The sequence below is a fragment of the Amblyraja radiata genome, chromosome 26, assembly GCF_010909765.2.
Source record: "Amblyraja radiata isolate CabotCenter1 chromosome 26, sAmbRad1.1.pri, whole genome shotgun sequence".
In the NCBI taxonomy this organism is placed as follows: domain Eukaryota; kingdom Metazoa; phylum Chordata; class Chondrichthyes; order Rajiformes; family Rajidae; genus Amblyraja; species Amblyraja radiata.
The window spans coordinates 8,660,846-8,676,818 of record NC_045981.1 but is presented as its reverse complement, the minus strand read 5'-3'; the positions used below and the strand labels follow the sequence as shown (position 1 = coordinate 8,676,818).

The 15,973-nt window shown below is 41.0% G+C and overlaps 1 protein-coding gene across 7 annotated transcripts in view; it reads left to right on the top strand.

Moving 5' to 3' along the window:
• The window catches only part of helz (helicase with zinc finger), a 187,371-nt gene that overhangs the window by 14,332 nt on the left and 157,066 nt on the right, over window positions 1-15,973 (top strand). The window contains exon 2 of one of the 7 annotated variants that reach the window (XM_033044142.1): window positions 15,334-15,385. The exons of the other annotated variants lie outside the window; for them this stretch is intronic. The gene's annotated coding sequence lies outside the window, so the exon portion shown is untranslated. The remainder of the gene's footprint in view (window positions 1-15,333; window positions 15,386-15,973) is intronic. 7 annotated transcript variants of the gene reach the window in all.

The following is a 15,973-nucleotide window of genomic DNA, read 5'->3' as shown; positions in this document are numbered from 1 at the left end:
ACCTCTAATTTCCTGAATTATTCAACTTTCTATATTATCATTATCTGAGAACCTAAGATGAAACTCAATATTGTTTATTAGCAGCATCCAAGCTAATTATATTTTGATTTTCCAAAAATCCTTTGTCTGTTCAGTCTATCTCATCCTTTTCCATTTTGACTCCTAATAGTTCAGTATCCTTTAATATTTACAACCATATCTCCATGATGGCCATCAGGTCAAAGCTATTTTTCTCAGTGCTCTTAATTAGAATGCCTCATCACGCAAACTAATCTCTCATTCATTGACTCCATCTACACTTAATGCTGCCTTGGTAGGTCACCAGCATAATCAAGGACCAGGCTCATCCCAGTCACTCCCTCTTCTCTCTTCAGGCAGGAAGTATGCATACCTCCAGATTCAGGGATAGTTTCTCCCCAGTCATAATCAGGCAACTGAACAGTCCACTCATCCACTAGAGAGCAGTCCTGACCTCACATCTACCTCATTGGAGACCTTTGAACTATCTTTAATTGGATTTTATTGGACTATCTTCCACCAAAAATTGTATCTTTATCCTTTATCTGTACACTCTGGGTGGCTTAATTGTAATCTATAGTCTTTTGTCTGGATAGCACGCAAACAAAAGCTTTTCACTCTACCTCGGTTCAGGTGACAATCATACACTCAACCATTCAGCCAGTTAAAAAGCCACCAGTTTATAATTCTTCTCTTACTTTGACTAATTGGAGTTGCCCTCTGCCCTCTTGACTTTTCCAGTCATCATCATCATCGTCATTACCCATTTCGCTATCTTGCACTACTGCCTAGTGAATTTTCTTTAATTTATAAAAACATTATTTTACCAACCCCCCCCAACAGCTGAATTTATTTGACCCGCTAGGACTTGCCCCAGCTTGGTTCAAGTGAAGCCTACCCCATTGGCTTCTCCTCCCAGTATTAGTGTCAGTTTCCGTGAATTAAAACACATTTTTCAATGCCATTCTTTGCATTCAGCCCCTGAAGTTATTGATCCTATGATAATTTGCTGACGTCTCTGATAGTATCCAAGGAACAATTACCTTTCTGGTTTTATTTTCTAATGTGGGCGCTTGCTGCTTGTTATCTATCAGAAGAAATGCCTCCTTATTCTTACCTATGTCAATGATTTCCACATGAATCACTGCGGTTGGAATTTCTTTTCTTTCCACTCCCACATCAGTTAATTTTGTGGATGGTATACTTGTGCACTGGTGAGGGAGAGGTTGAGCGTGGTTGATTTGGTGTCATTTAAGTGGTCTGCTTTGAGATGAATGATGTTTCTCACATATGACATGTCATCTTGCCTGCTAAATTTGCCTTAATTTAGTTAAATGAACAAGTAATTAACTGGTTATTTGTACATTTAATTAATTTTGTTTAGTTAAATCTATGTGCTGGGTTGTCATTTAGAACAAAACACTTTTGAAATGGCGATAAGAGAACAATTTTGGTAGCCAGATTACCTCCAACTCCGCAGCAGATTAATTTGCTCAACTCAAAATAAGCATGGTATTTTTCTTATTGCTGTTGTGCTTTCTTTAAATATAAGGCTGTACCTTTGTCCTTAGTCAACAAAATCCACATCATGTAGGCATTGTGTGCTGTGCCTAAACTTGCAATACTTCAGCAGAATGCACAGATTTTCATTCTTAGATTCTGCATAAACTGACAATAACTTCAATTAACTGGTCGTAGTTGGTTAACCAATTAACTGGCTCACTGGCTGGCATCTTGTTTACCATTTTTCCTACTTGACTGTCATGGATTAAAGTTACAGGGTTAAGGAAATACAGCACTGAAGAAAATGTAAACAAATAAATAGTTTCAAAACAGTCAAAGCAAAGTTGATAGATTCATTTATCAGATGTTGATTCAAATAAACCAGCACTTCTTTACTTAGTAAGGCTAATTTAAAAAAAACAAAAAACTAAAGATGGTGGAAATCTGAATTATAAACAGAAAATGCAGGGTTAGCAATAACTTTTTTTCTCTGCAGAGATGCTGTTGACCTGCTGAGTGTTTTCACCATTTTAAAAATTAATTTAGTATGACTAGTTGAATGAACAGTCTTTCAGAAAGCAGTAGAAAAGTCATACATAGTTAGTTTGTTGATACCCACTTCAGTATTGCAGAGCCTTGTTGATATTTACTCGAGTCCTTGGTTGAGTGTATTATGGTAAATCATGAGACCTTGAAGCAGATATAGATTGTCCTTCAGGACTTGTAGCTCCAATCCTGTGTCAAGTGTTCTCGTGACATGAATTGCTGGTCTACCAATATGTCTGCAAACAATTTGGAAAAAATCCTTCTAGATATTTGTGTTCCCCACTTAGCCTTTCTCCTCGTGTTAATAATATATTGGGATCAATTTTGTTTTATGTTGTCTGGCAGTCACTGCAGTTTATAAATGTCATATATTTCAAGTGAAAATGTCGATGAAAAATTCAAACCATTTCAAAATGTTTTTATTTGTAGGGCAGCACAGTGGTGCATCAGGTACTGCAGCTTTTGAGACTTCTGCTTTGATTGTACCTGTACCTCACTGTACTTTTGTATATGACAAATACTTGGTATTGTGACAGATTTAAATATTTAAATTTCATTTCTTCATAGTTTGTATTATTCATGCTTCATATCCATCAAGGATTTGGCACATCAATATATTCTTGCAAACTCCACCTCAAGGTGGTAATTCATCTAGTGTTGTTGATTGCAGCATCCTTTTGGAACTTGAAAATCCTTTCTTAATAGTTAAACTTGGACAGTGAGTCTTCATGTGCTCAGTCCGCCTGGACCTACCTGATCTCCTAGTTGCTAAATATTCTCCTTTAATTCTCCTTCCCATTCCCGCACTCACTTTTCTGTCCTAGGCCTCCTCCATTGTCAGAGTGAGGCTAAACGCAAATTGGAGGAACAGCATCTCATATTTTGCTTGGGTAACTTACAACCCAGTGGCATGAATAATGATTTATCTAACTTCAAGTAACCCCTGCATTCCCTGTTTCTCCATCCCTCCCCCACCCAAGTCGCACCAGCTTCTCTTTCTCACCCAACAAACAGCTAACAATGGCATGTTTCCTTTATCATCATTACTTTTTTGCATATCTTTCATTCATTGTTCTATACCTCTCTACATCATCGTCTATATCTCTCGTTTCCCTTTCCCGTGACTTTCTGTCAGAAGAATGGTCTCGACCCAAAACATCACCCATTCCTTCCCTCCAGAGATGCTGCTTGTCCCGCTGAGTTACTTCAGTTTTTTATGTCTACGGTTTAAACCAGCATCTGCAGTTAGCTTCCTAAACACAAATGCTCTCCTTTTCCCAGTTTTGGCTGATCAACTAAACTTTGATTGTGAATTAAGCACTGAAAATGTATTTACAATTCGAGAGTTATACTTTTAACATTTAAAAAATGTGCTTAAATTTTGTATTTAGTTTTATTTTTTCATTCCTGACTTCAGTTAATGTTGAGTTTGCACGTTCTCCCTGGGTTTCCTCTCGGTACTCTGTTTTCCTCCCATATTCCAAAAACAATGGGGTTTTGTAGGTTAATTGCCCACCGTAATTTGCCCCAAGTTTGTCAGGAGAGAACTAGTGTAATGGGTGATCGATGGTTGGCGTGGACTAAGTGGGCCGAAGGGCCTGTTTCCAAGCTATTTCTCTGAACTAAACTAGCTCAACACCTTTCATGACCAATCATACAGTTAACTTGCACTCTGAGGGCCAAGATAATTTATGGAACTTGGTGCTTCTTGCTTCATGACTGTAGTTTTCGGTGTACAGCAGTTTTTGAGTAGATAGCTATTTGCTTTCAAATTGTCAACGGTAGTTACTACAGATTGGAAGCTGCTTGCAGTTCCCTGGATCTTCCTCTAGATGTCAGGTAATTTTTAAAATACACTTAACACTGAAATTCAACAGTTGGCGCACTTCACACATACCTATATGTCCCTGGTGGCATGTGGATTTGAGAAATGACGATGCAGATTTCACTTCAGTTTCTACTGACACCCATGATTGACTAAACATTGTAAAATCTCACCTGGCACTGGAGAAAATTTAGAAAAAGTAAAATACCTGCACATAATATTGGCTGGTACTTCAATGTACTATTGAGAAAATAGAACAATCGTGATACCAGGTTTTGATGTTGAACTAATATTCCCTTGGCCCATTTCCCAGGCTGATACTTAATCCCATGCTGATACCATTATAATCCAACTAACCACTCCTTTTGATCTCTGTGGTCTGATGTGCAAATATTGACTGTCATGTTTCACTATATAATTGCAATGACTGTACTCCATAAGTATTTAATTAGTTATTATATCTTGCAGGGTGAAAGGTGCAAGGAAAGTATGTTTAGTTTAATTATATTCTTATGTAAAACTTTGTGTTGCGATAAATGCAGATGATGCTTTCACATTTGAGCGATAACTGGACTGATAAAAAAAAAGAGTAACTTTGAGATGGCCACATTGAGCAAGCTCCTGATAGAAGTAAAACTCTTTAATTTGTAGCCAACTTTTCAGTTTAATTCAGAATCAAATGTTTATCACGATTGTTTTTGTTGGAGATTCTCTTAATGTTATAACAAGGGGAAGATCTGCCTGCACCGAGATGTGTTGCATCTGACCTGAGGTGTGCTTGGGAATGATAGCGTTGCAGGTATTTTAAACTCCATTCTTGAGTCCAATCATCCTTTTTGGGATTGATCTTTTTAAAATATCCCCTGCTAATTCCTCTCTTCTGAAGACTGATGTATGTCGTGTAAATTATGTCGTGCTATCTTTGGTAGCAGCAACCTTGTCTCTTTAACTAAGTACATTTTGCTGGGTTGTTTGGCAATAAGCAAGTTCGGTATTCCGACTGCGCATGCCCTGGTCATAGGTCACTACAGATAAATTGGAGGGTACAGATCTTTGGTTATCAGACCTTAGTTTCAATGAGTGCTTTATGCTTCGTGCTGCTTCATGGGGTCAGGGTTCATGGTCGGGCTCTGGACTCCTGCGCTGCTTGGAGCCCCCCTCCCCCCCCCCCCAGTGTCCCGTCCCGTCCCTGTCCGGAGGTGTTGGGCTGGGCTCGCAGCCGGCGTGGGGGGGCTCGGCGCAGTCTCCAGCCCGGCTCCGGGGGGGGGGGGGGGGCCGCAGGCTGTGCCTCTCTCCCTGACCAGTAGCCGTCGGTTTGCCCCCTCAGTGGAGGGTGTTGTGACTCAGACTGAGACGTTTGGTGGCCAACGGCAGGGACGCTCATGGGGCGCTACGGCGGGCCAGACTACATCACCGGAGAAGGGTCTCGACCCGAAACGTCATCCATTCATTTTCTCCGGGGATGCTGCCCGTCCAGCTGAGCCGCAGCAGCACCCCGCGCGCGCATCCCCGCCGATGGCCGGCACTTGCCCCCCCCCACCAGAGCTTAGCTGAACACTGGGTGGGGGTGGCGCTTCCTCTCTCTGCACCCTCTCTCTCTTGCTGTTACACTCGCTCTCCCACTACCTGGCACCCCGTTCCTCAGATTAAATATGTTTTTACACATAAATCATGGCTAAAGATAAGAATTTACATACAGTTTATGCAGCCAGCGCTTCGTTCGCTTGTTCTTTATAGTGACTTGTGGCACATCCCATGATTCCTTGTGCTTTCTAGAAAACAGAACTCGCTTATTGGCACAAGCCAACAAATTACCTTTCTTCCTACTTCTGTTTCGAGCCAGGATGTTGGACAGGTATCAAGAGCAGAACACAACCATTTCTACTTTATTTCTCTGACGTTGATCACAGTTGCATTACACAATTTCAGCACTTAAAACTTTTTGAATCTGTTCTTTTCTGACTGGCTCACTGGAATATTAAACAGTGTATTTATAAACTGAAGAACATCACATCAACATAAATCTTCGTGCTCTTTACTTCATAAATGTACTTTTGGAGAGACAACGGTATTTTAGTAGATTTGGAATGATATTGCTGAATTCAGATTCATACTTTGTTTGCTCATGGTAACCATGCGCAACACAGAAACACACTGCCGGTTTTATACAAGTGATTATTTTTGTCTTTCGAGATCAGCATTGAGCAGGCCTAAGTGGAAAAATTGGCTGTATAGTTTTGAGGCAATCTCAGTTGCAGTCAATATTTACACAAACACGATAGTTTTAGGGAAAGGGGAAGTCTGACATTTTATTTTAGTTATTATGTTTATATATTTTCGTTTGGTTTGTAAAAATCTATCTTTTCTATAAAAATGACTCCATCGAGTTGCCCATTCACTCCAGGCTGTTGTTATGGATAGCCGCAAATTACTTTTAATGATTTGAGTGGCCATCATGTAACTTATAAAACTCTGGATGTTCGCTTGTGCAGATGCTTGCTTTCTTGCTTTAAACTTTTTCTTTGATTCACATCTCCTCAAACCCAACGCGGTAACGGTGACATTTCTACATGTTCCGGTAGAGATTCACCTCGTGATTTCAAAAATCCCCTCATCTGTAAATTTGTTTAATTATTTTCCGAGCTTTTGACTAAAATTGTTCACCAATCTGACATCTTTTTTAAATCTAACGTGCTGAAGCCAGCTGGATGATGTCACAATGCCTTTGCTCCTCGCGGCCAGTTGCGCAGTTTTCAATGCTCTGCCTGCTGGGCACTGTTTTCCAGGAGTGACGTCTACACCCTACCCCCCCTACCCCCCCTCACTCTCCATCCCCACTATCCCCCTCCACCTCCTTTCCCCCTCTCTCCCCCTCTCCTCTCTCTCTCCCCCTCCCCTCTCTCCCCCGCTCCCCACTCTCTCCCCCTCTTTCTCCCCCCTTCCTCCTCCTCTCTCCTCCCCCCCCCCCCCCCCCTCCCCCTCTCTCTCCCCCTCCTCCCCTCTGCCCCCCTCCCTCCACCCCTGGCAGATGTTTATTCACAGGGGAATAGGAGTTAAAGAGCACTTTTACCACCCTTTGTCCTGACACTAATAATGAGAGGAGGCTGCCAGGTTGTAACTTGTCCAAACTCTTTGTTTATGTTTTGCAAAATTCTGGAACAGTGGTTTCTGAAAGAAAGAGAGCAAATAAGGAAATCTTGCTTTTATGAAGTACCTTTACTAAGCACAGGATGTTCTAAATCAATCTATTGTTGAGAATGTTTAAAAAAATTAGATAATCTGGTTTATTAATTTCATTTGATGCTATAAATTTTGGATTTTCCACTTTGGGGTGAGCCTTGGAATAGGCTAATACAGAAGTTTGAAGCTCTGTACAACATGGTTTATATACAGTGGTTCATTTCCAGTGATGTTTGCATTGTGCAATGGTTTGCAATGGTTTCCTAAATAAATCATATTTTATACAATTAAAATGTTTTGGCTAATTTGATAGAAGTTTTGTAATGTCTCAAAGTGCTAAATAAGGAAAAAGCATATTCCATGCACAGCATAAATCTGACTTGGGTACACAAAAATGCTGGAGAAACTCAACGGGTGCAACAGCATCTATGGAGCGAAGGAGATAGGCAACGTTTCGGCCCGAAACGTTGCCTATCTCCTTCGCTCCATAGATGCTGTTGCACCAGCTGAGTTTCTCCAGCATTTTTGTGTACCTTCGATTTTCCAGCATCTGCTGTTCCTTCTTTAACACATAAATCTGACTTAGCTTGTGCATCCTGAATCTCAGCTGGATGGTAGCATTCTGGTCACTCAGCAGGTTGTAAGATCTGGTCTGCATGCAGATTTGAACATAATTAAATAAATGACTGGGATTACCTGAAAAAGGGTGCCGATTCAAAACGTCGCCTGTCCATTCCCTCCACAGATACTGCCTGACCTGCTGAGTTATTTCCGCACTTTGTATTTTGATCTACTTTTCTATATTCTACGTCGTGAGGTCATGCCTGCTTGTGGACCTGAAAAGTTCCATTATTACTCACAATTCATTGAGGATCAGTGATTTTTTTTTAATGTTCACACTGGTTATTTGTGCATTCACCGTTGAGTTGCTTCTCTGCCTTTGTGAAAATACATTTCAAGTAGCAATTGGTTTAAAAGTAGTACATACAGTGGTGTTTAAGGAAGAACTGCAGATGCTGGAAAAATCGTACGTAGACAAAGATGCTGGAGAAACTCAGCGGGTGAGGCAGCATCAATGGAGTGAAGGAATAGGTGACGTTTCGGGTTGAGACCCTTCTTCAGACTGATGTGGGGGTGGGGAGGGGGCGGGAAGAAGAAAGGAAGAGGCGGAGACAGTAGGCTGTGGGAGAGCTGGGAAGGGGAGGGGACGAAGGAAGAAAGCAAGGACTACCTGAAATTGGAGTAGTCAATGTTCATACCGCTGAGGTGTAAACTACCCAAGTGAAATATGAGGTGTTGCTCCTCCAATTTGCGGTGGGACTCCCCCTGGCCATGGTGGAGGCCCAGGACAGGAAGGTGGGATTCGGAATGGGAGGGGGAGTTGAAGTGCTGAGCCACTGGGAGATCAGGTTTGTTAATGCGAACTGAGCGGAGGTGTTGGGCGAAGCGATCGTCAAGCCTGCGCTTGGTCTCTCTAACACGCTTGGTCTCTCTAACATACAGTGGTGTGGGTTGCCTGAAAATTATTTAACATGGCACAAATCAAAGTTTGTCTTATATAGCCTGATAAGCTATATAAATAGGAAGTGCAGGAAATATTCAACAGGTGAAGCGGCATCTTTGGTGGAAGAGGTAGCGATAAAACTGCAAGATAATGATCTGAAAGCTTTGAGAAGTTATCTATCTGATAAATTAACTCTGTTTCTATTGTTATACATGCTGCCTGATGCATTTTCAACATTTTCTAATTTTAAAACAGCTCACATAATCATCGTATCATTGCCACTTATGCAAACTTGGTATGAGTCGGCCAAATTGCTGCATCACCTTGAAAAACAATCCCTGCCCTTCAAATTGTATCCTAAATTATTTGTATGCTCATTAGTTATATTTAATTAGATACCAAATAGATTGAACTCTCTAAACTAAAGTCTTTTGGACTTTTGAGTGAATGTGTTTTTTTAAAAACTTTTATGCTTCGGTCATAGAACTGAATCCAATCGATATACAACGTAATTTCACAGGATATTCATACATGCGCGCAAAGTCTCCCTTTTCCATGAGCTGCCAAGTGGAAGCATCGGCATTTAAACACTGGAGTAGAGTGGCTGGTTTAATTTGCACATCTAGGTGAATTTAAGTAGAACCAAATTGCAGAACTTAAACTTTGATATCTCGAGTAGATTAATTCCATGGTCTTAAATATTTGTTTAGGAAAAAATGTGGTCAGTAGTGAGTGTAGGGCTATAGATATGACCACAGAACCCAAATGGAATAATGAAGGGACAAGTACCTGCTAATTATGATTGAGGAAACAACAATTTCTGATGTTTCATCTCTCACAGGCATGATTCAGCTTAATTAAAAAAATTCTCACGTTAAAGATGGTTCACTAAAAAACAATTGTACAGCAATTAAATGCTTCAGGTTTTTCTTTCGGTTATTTTTATTCCTTAAAATTATGTTGTTCCTGGATGTTGGATAGAATATTATATCACAACAGTTTAGTTTTGTTAATCGGCATACTTCAAGTAGAATTCAACAGTTTGTAAATGATATTTGATGGCTCGAGATGAATCTCAATCACATTTTGGGCCCATATAATATATACAGTGGTTAAGATTTACTTTTATGATTTTATGATTATGGACTAAGAGCAGGGAAGTTGGATTAACAAGTTTATTTTTGGCTGCTATGAATATGATGGGCCTAAAAACTTAATTTATAGTTGCATTTATAGTTGAAATTGGAAATGACCTTATAACAAAGCAATGCTTTCTATTTTGAGCATTTAGTGTTGCATATATTTAAAATTTTGTTTTTAAACCTGATACAATAACAAGGGCAGTGGATTTCATATTGATATAATGGTGATGTGGTGGGTAATCCCACTAGCAGGACTAGTAATCCAAAATCCTGATTTCAAATCCTACTGTGGCAGCTGTGGGATTTGAAACTTTGGTTAATAATCTGGTCCAACCTACAGTTAACTTCATATCACCTTTGAAATGTTGTTGGTAATGACTGAGCAAGCCATTAAGTTCAGGGGCAATTCGGGATGTTCAATGAGTACTGTCACTGATCCTGAATTTAAAAAAAAATTAAAATACTTGAAAGGTGGAGATCTCAATAAGGTTTTGAAAATGTAACAGGCTGATTATTTTAGTCATAGTTATACCTAACAGAAATGGGCCCTTTGGCCCATCATGTCCATGCCAGTCATTGATGCCCTGCCCATTTGCACCAATTTGTTTTCCAGCTTTTAGTCTGTCGCCATCTGTGGCATGGCAGTTCAATATTTTTTCCAATTTGAAATCTGACCCTTTTATTCTCGATCCTCAACAATCTCTGCCTGTTTCTAATTTTGGCCTCTTGTTCCCGCCGCCCATTAGTTCTATATTATCCCACTTATACATCCTACACACGTACACAGGCCCATGAACACACAACCCTACATGTCTTTGGAATGTGGGATGAAACTGATGCACCCAGAGAAAATCAACGCGGTCACAGGGAGAACGTACAAAGTCTGCACAGGTAGTACCTGTGGTCAGGATCGAACTACTCTGGCTCTGTGAGGCAGCAGCTCTGCCGCAAACATTTTGCCATAATTATTTGAAATATATCCTGATATTTTCAGTAACGTAGCTGGAGAAATTTGCCAAAATTATTGTAATTTTATCACAAACATGAGTTGCGCTATATTAGAAAAAGTAGAAACTTTGGGATAAGACAAAATAAAATATTGTCAACTACATACTCCTCTGAGCCACATCCAGGTAGTGATCCCTGCTTTATACTGTGTTTGCTGATCTCAGCAAGATCGGGACGGATGTACAGCAATTGGAAAGCTGCCAGGGAGGTTAATGACATTTTCCCCATGCCCAGACAGTGGTTAAGTCTGGAAATGGGGTTAGGTGTATTGGGTGTGGGAAGGATTAATGGAAAAACAAAAAAGGGTGTATTTCGTTTGTATATTTGTAATTGAAGAAATCATGGGATTATTATACCATTAAATCCCTTAAAATGAAATTGTTGTAGGAAATTTTAAGAACATTCAGCCAGAGGTAACTTCAATATTTTCATTGAAATATAAATAGACTTGTGACTTTTAAACTTAGAGCTGATTATTTTTGATTTCAAGATTCTCTTGTCTACAATCTCCCCGAAGGACGTGATTACATTCCAAACATGAGTCTGAACGTACAACGTTGTGTGGGTGTGAGGCTGCAGCCTTTTACAACAGAGTGAAGTCTAATGAGAACTTTGCATTTAATAAACTATATTCTTAAGCAAACAGTGGGAAGATAATGTTCCATTGCATGATATGACTGATATTAATGGAATTTTAAATCGGAATTACTGCACGAGGAGGCACAGAGGTTGAGAGCTTAGAGAGCTTGCAGCGCCAGAGACCCAGGTTCGATCCCGACTACGGATGCTGTCTGCACAGAGTTTGTACGTTCATCCCGTGACGACATGGGTTTTCTTCGAGATCTTTGGTTTCACTCCACAATCCAAAGATGTACAGGTTTGTAGATTAATTGGCTTGGTGTAGGTGTAAATTATCCCTAGTGTGTGTAGGATAGTGTTAATGTGCAGGGATCGTGGCGGTGTGGACTCGATAGGCCGAAGGGCCTGTTTCCGTGCTGTATTTCTAAACTAAACTAGACTACTGCATAGTCTCGGTCCCAAGAAGACTAATTTAATGTATGCAGGATATTAATGTTTTCTGATAAATATTTAAAAATCACATTTAGCATCACAGAGCAGGGGCCTTCAAACTTTTCAGCATGAGGACCACATTATATATTTGGCACTTTTTTGCCGCGCAGGCGCACACACCCTCACGCTCGTGCTTGCTCTCCCTCTCGCGCCCCCTCTCGCACATGCTCGCACACGCTCACCTACGCTCACACACATTCACACCCACACACTCACTCACTGGGGCCACTGTCGCCGATCTTCACTGTCTCCCCGGGGCCATCGATGCTGCTGCCGCCGACCTGTATCTCTACTCCAGCCCCCCACGGATCTCCAGCAGCGACTCCGCCGACCCTCGCCTCTCCACCGGCCACCAGCGGGCCAGAGCCATCACCTCACCAGAGTTCCAGGCTCAGGACTAGGCCCCCAACCTCCACGATGCAGACAGCATGTGGTCTGGCTCTGCTGGGTCCTCGTGTCCCCCCCTCCCCCCCCCCCCCCCCCCCCCCACAGGGAATCTCTGTAGTGATGCGTCTTCCCCAACCACACACCCGCTAGTTAAAATTCCCCGGTGTTTATTTTGGCTTCTTTTTTACAGAGGTGCCAGAGTGGCACTCCGGTAGCACTGCACCCCTGGGTATTAGTCACGTACATGGTAACCTGTCACTAATGGTAACCTGTCAGCAGCTGCACACAAACCCTCAACTGCGGCAAAATAACGTGTCCGTTCCCGTGCTCCCACAGAACCCACTAAATAGCCCGCCGCACGGAACGTGTTAAGAGCTTGCTGCGGGCTGGATAAAATCTCGTGGCTGGCCGGATGTGGCCCGCTGGCCTTCGTTTGTAGACCCCTGCCATAGAGCATGAAAACAGGTGCTTTGGCTCACCTTGTTTATGTTGACCAAGTTGACATCCTGGGCTAGTCCCATTTGCCTCCCTTTGATCCGTTACTCTTCCAATCCATATCTCTGTCCAAATGTATTTAAAAAGTAGAAATTATATCCGATTCTATAACTTCCTATGGCAGCTCATTCCAAATACGGACTACCTTTGAGTGAAAAAGTTACCCCTGAGGACCCTCAAATCTTTCTCCTCTCGCCTACTAAAGCTTTATTTATGAATGAAAAATCTGTTTTCCGCCCAATGATCTAACCATTAATGTATCCAAATCTTGACCTGGGAAACTCAATTTAAAGACTGAAAATTATTTAAGAAAAGCAAGTTAACCATCGAAAAAATCTTTTGTGTACTCAGTTCATTTAATTGTAAATTATGCTTTTAGGTGAGAAAAATCTAAACATAACTTAAAAATGTGTAAATTTTGCTTTCACTCTGTTCTTTCCCCCTATCATTGGAATTTTTCAGATTTATCCTTGAGTGTTGGTGACGCCATCTCCTGGTGACACAATTTTTAAAGCTTTGTAAAGGAATGAAGAAAACAAGATGCATGTGCCTTTGGCCTTGCTCATATGGCTGATTACACTAATGTTATCGCACAAGAATAATCAACTGGAGAATCTCCGCAGTGACATAATGCTAAAAACCAAATGTTAGCGTACACTATACTATTGCAGGTCTTCCATAACTGCAATTGAAAAATAGGATTTCGAGTGTCTGAGTGTATGTATCTGAAGAGAGTGTTCTTTCATAGAGAGAGAGCCTTTCCATTGTTTTCTGTATATTTATGTAAGCTATATTTCTTTGTATTTGTTTCCAAACTTTTGTAATATTAGAATGTCTATCCGCCCTTTTAGGTTAATTTAATTGATGGTATTCATCAAAGCACCGGTAGTATTACCCATACTCGTATGATATTCCTCCCTTTGGAGGAAGGGAGGAATATCATACGAAATCAGATTAACTTGTCAATTTCATTTGCTTTAACTGCGGGATTTCAAACTGCATAATATTGACAGCCAGATTTGCTGATACAACAGTAACTCATGGAAATGAAGCATTTTGGTGTGTTCTGGAGGTAATATATGTAAAATGCTATCTAAATGCTAGTTTGCTTGCTCATTCTTTGAGAAACGAGCAAGAAAAGAGTTATTAAGAATTTCATTGTGGACGATTCTGAATGAAAGTCCTCGTTTGAGTAGAACCTTTTGACATGTGCGGACATATTGATTTAAGTAGTTAATGCAATTGATATTCATCTTTTACTCATGAAGGGAATTGATAGGGTAAACACAGTCTTTTACCCAGGGTAGAGGAATCAAGAAGCAGAGGACATTGATTTAAGGTGCGAGGGGAAATAATTAATGGGAACCTGAGGGACAACTTTTTCCACTGAGGATGTTGGGTATATAGAATGAGCTGCCAGAGGAGGTAGCTGAGGCAGGTACAATACCAACATATAAGAGACACTTGGACAGGTTCATGAATAGGAAACTGCCAATCTCTGGAATTCTCTGCCACAGAATGTAGTTGAGGCCAGTTCATTGGCTATATTTAAGAGGGAGTTAGATGTGGCCCTTGTGGCTAAAGGGATCAGGGGGTATGGAGAGAAGGCAGGTACAGGATACTGAGTGGGATGATCAGCCATGATCATATTGAATGGTGGTGCAGGCTCAAAGGGCCGAATTGCCTACTCCTGCACCTGTTTTCTATGTTTCTATGTTTCTGTGTTTTGAGGAATATGGACCAACGGGGGGTCCATAGATTATTACTGGTGTCAGAGGTTATAGGGAGAAGGCAGGAGAATGGGGTTTGGAGGGAGAGATAGATCAGCCATGATTGAATGGCTGTGTAGACTTGATGGGCTGAATGGCCAAATTCTACTACTATTCCTTATGACCTAAATGGGACTAGCTGAGACGGGACATCTTGGTTGACATGGACAAGTTGGGCCAATGGGTGTGTTTCTTTGCTGAATGACTCCATGACTCTTCCTTTCACGTTTAAAAGACAACACTTCATACTGATGGAGTGTCATCTTTAGAAAAACCGTCATTTATATATAGCATGTGATCAAAATTAATTACTTTAATTATCTTCATATAGTGTGCAAGCCAAGTATTTTTGAGACAAATATCGCTCACTGATATTACACTTGCGATGATTTTTCATTCATTTCAATGGGCACCATACCTGCATTCACCAGCTCCCCTCCCTCCCCACGGTTTAACCTCTGACTCATGGTGTGATGCACATGTTCCATCTGGTGTTTCATTCGCACTTAGTTTTGTAACTGTTATCATTCAAAAGGGAAGGAAATGAATTGCACAAAATAGATTTCTCCAAACTAAATAGCTTTTGTCTACATTCTTTATGGGCCTGTCCCACTTAGGCGATTTTTTGGGTGACTACAGGCGACTGCCGCAAAATTTTCAACATGTTGGAAATTTTTAGACGACAGTGGCAAAATTTCTTGCTGTCGTAGGTTGTCGTAGGTGCTGTCCTAGGTTGTCACCATGTGTCGTAGGTGAATTCCATTAAAACCTGTCCCTGGCAGTAGCCTAAAGAGTCGCCTAAGTGGGACAAGCCCTTTAGTTTACACGACAGTCCATGAGAGTCAGCAAACTTTCAATACCCGTCTGCACTTTATTGTTAGACAGATCCACTTTGAGCAAGTACAAGAGATCAAGAACTCAAAGGGTCTAAAGAAAGGTACTGACCTGAAACGTCACCAATTCATTCGTGTTCTCCAGAGATACTGCCTGACCCGCTGAGTTACTCCAGCTCTTTGTTTCCTTTTAAGAGATCATGTCCCTGATATTTATCTCTTAAAATACATAGCTTGTATGCAGTATGCAGTTAATTCTGATTGAGATAGAAATAAATTGTAATAACGAAGCAGCTTTTCTAAACTCTTCCCAACATCTTGGTGTATCTAGTTTTAACTTGAGGTCAATATTTAACATGTGTGAATGTTTAGTCTTTTTTGGCTTTTTAGTTCCCTGTTTCAATGGTTGCTAAGAATACTTGCAGTCAAGTCAAGTCAAGTTTATTCGTCACATACACATACGAGATGTGCAGTGAAATGAAAAGTGGCAATGCTCGCGGACTTTGTGCAAAAAGACAAACAAACAAACTATAAACACACTCATAAACACACACATATTCTTTTACATCTGTCCCTCACCATCTTCCAGTCCCGCCTCAAGACCCATCTCTTCACCTCTGCCTATCCTTAGCCCCACGTCCCCGTCCCTTTTCATCTGTGCATTAATTGCCTCATACTGTGTTTTGTATTGA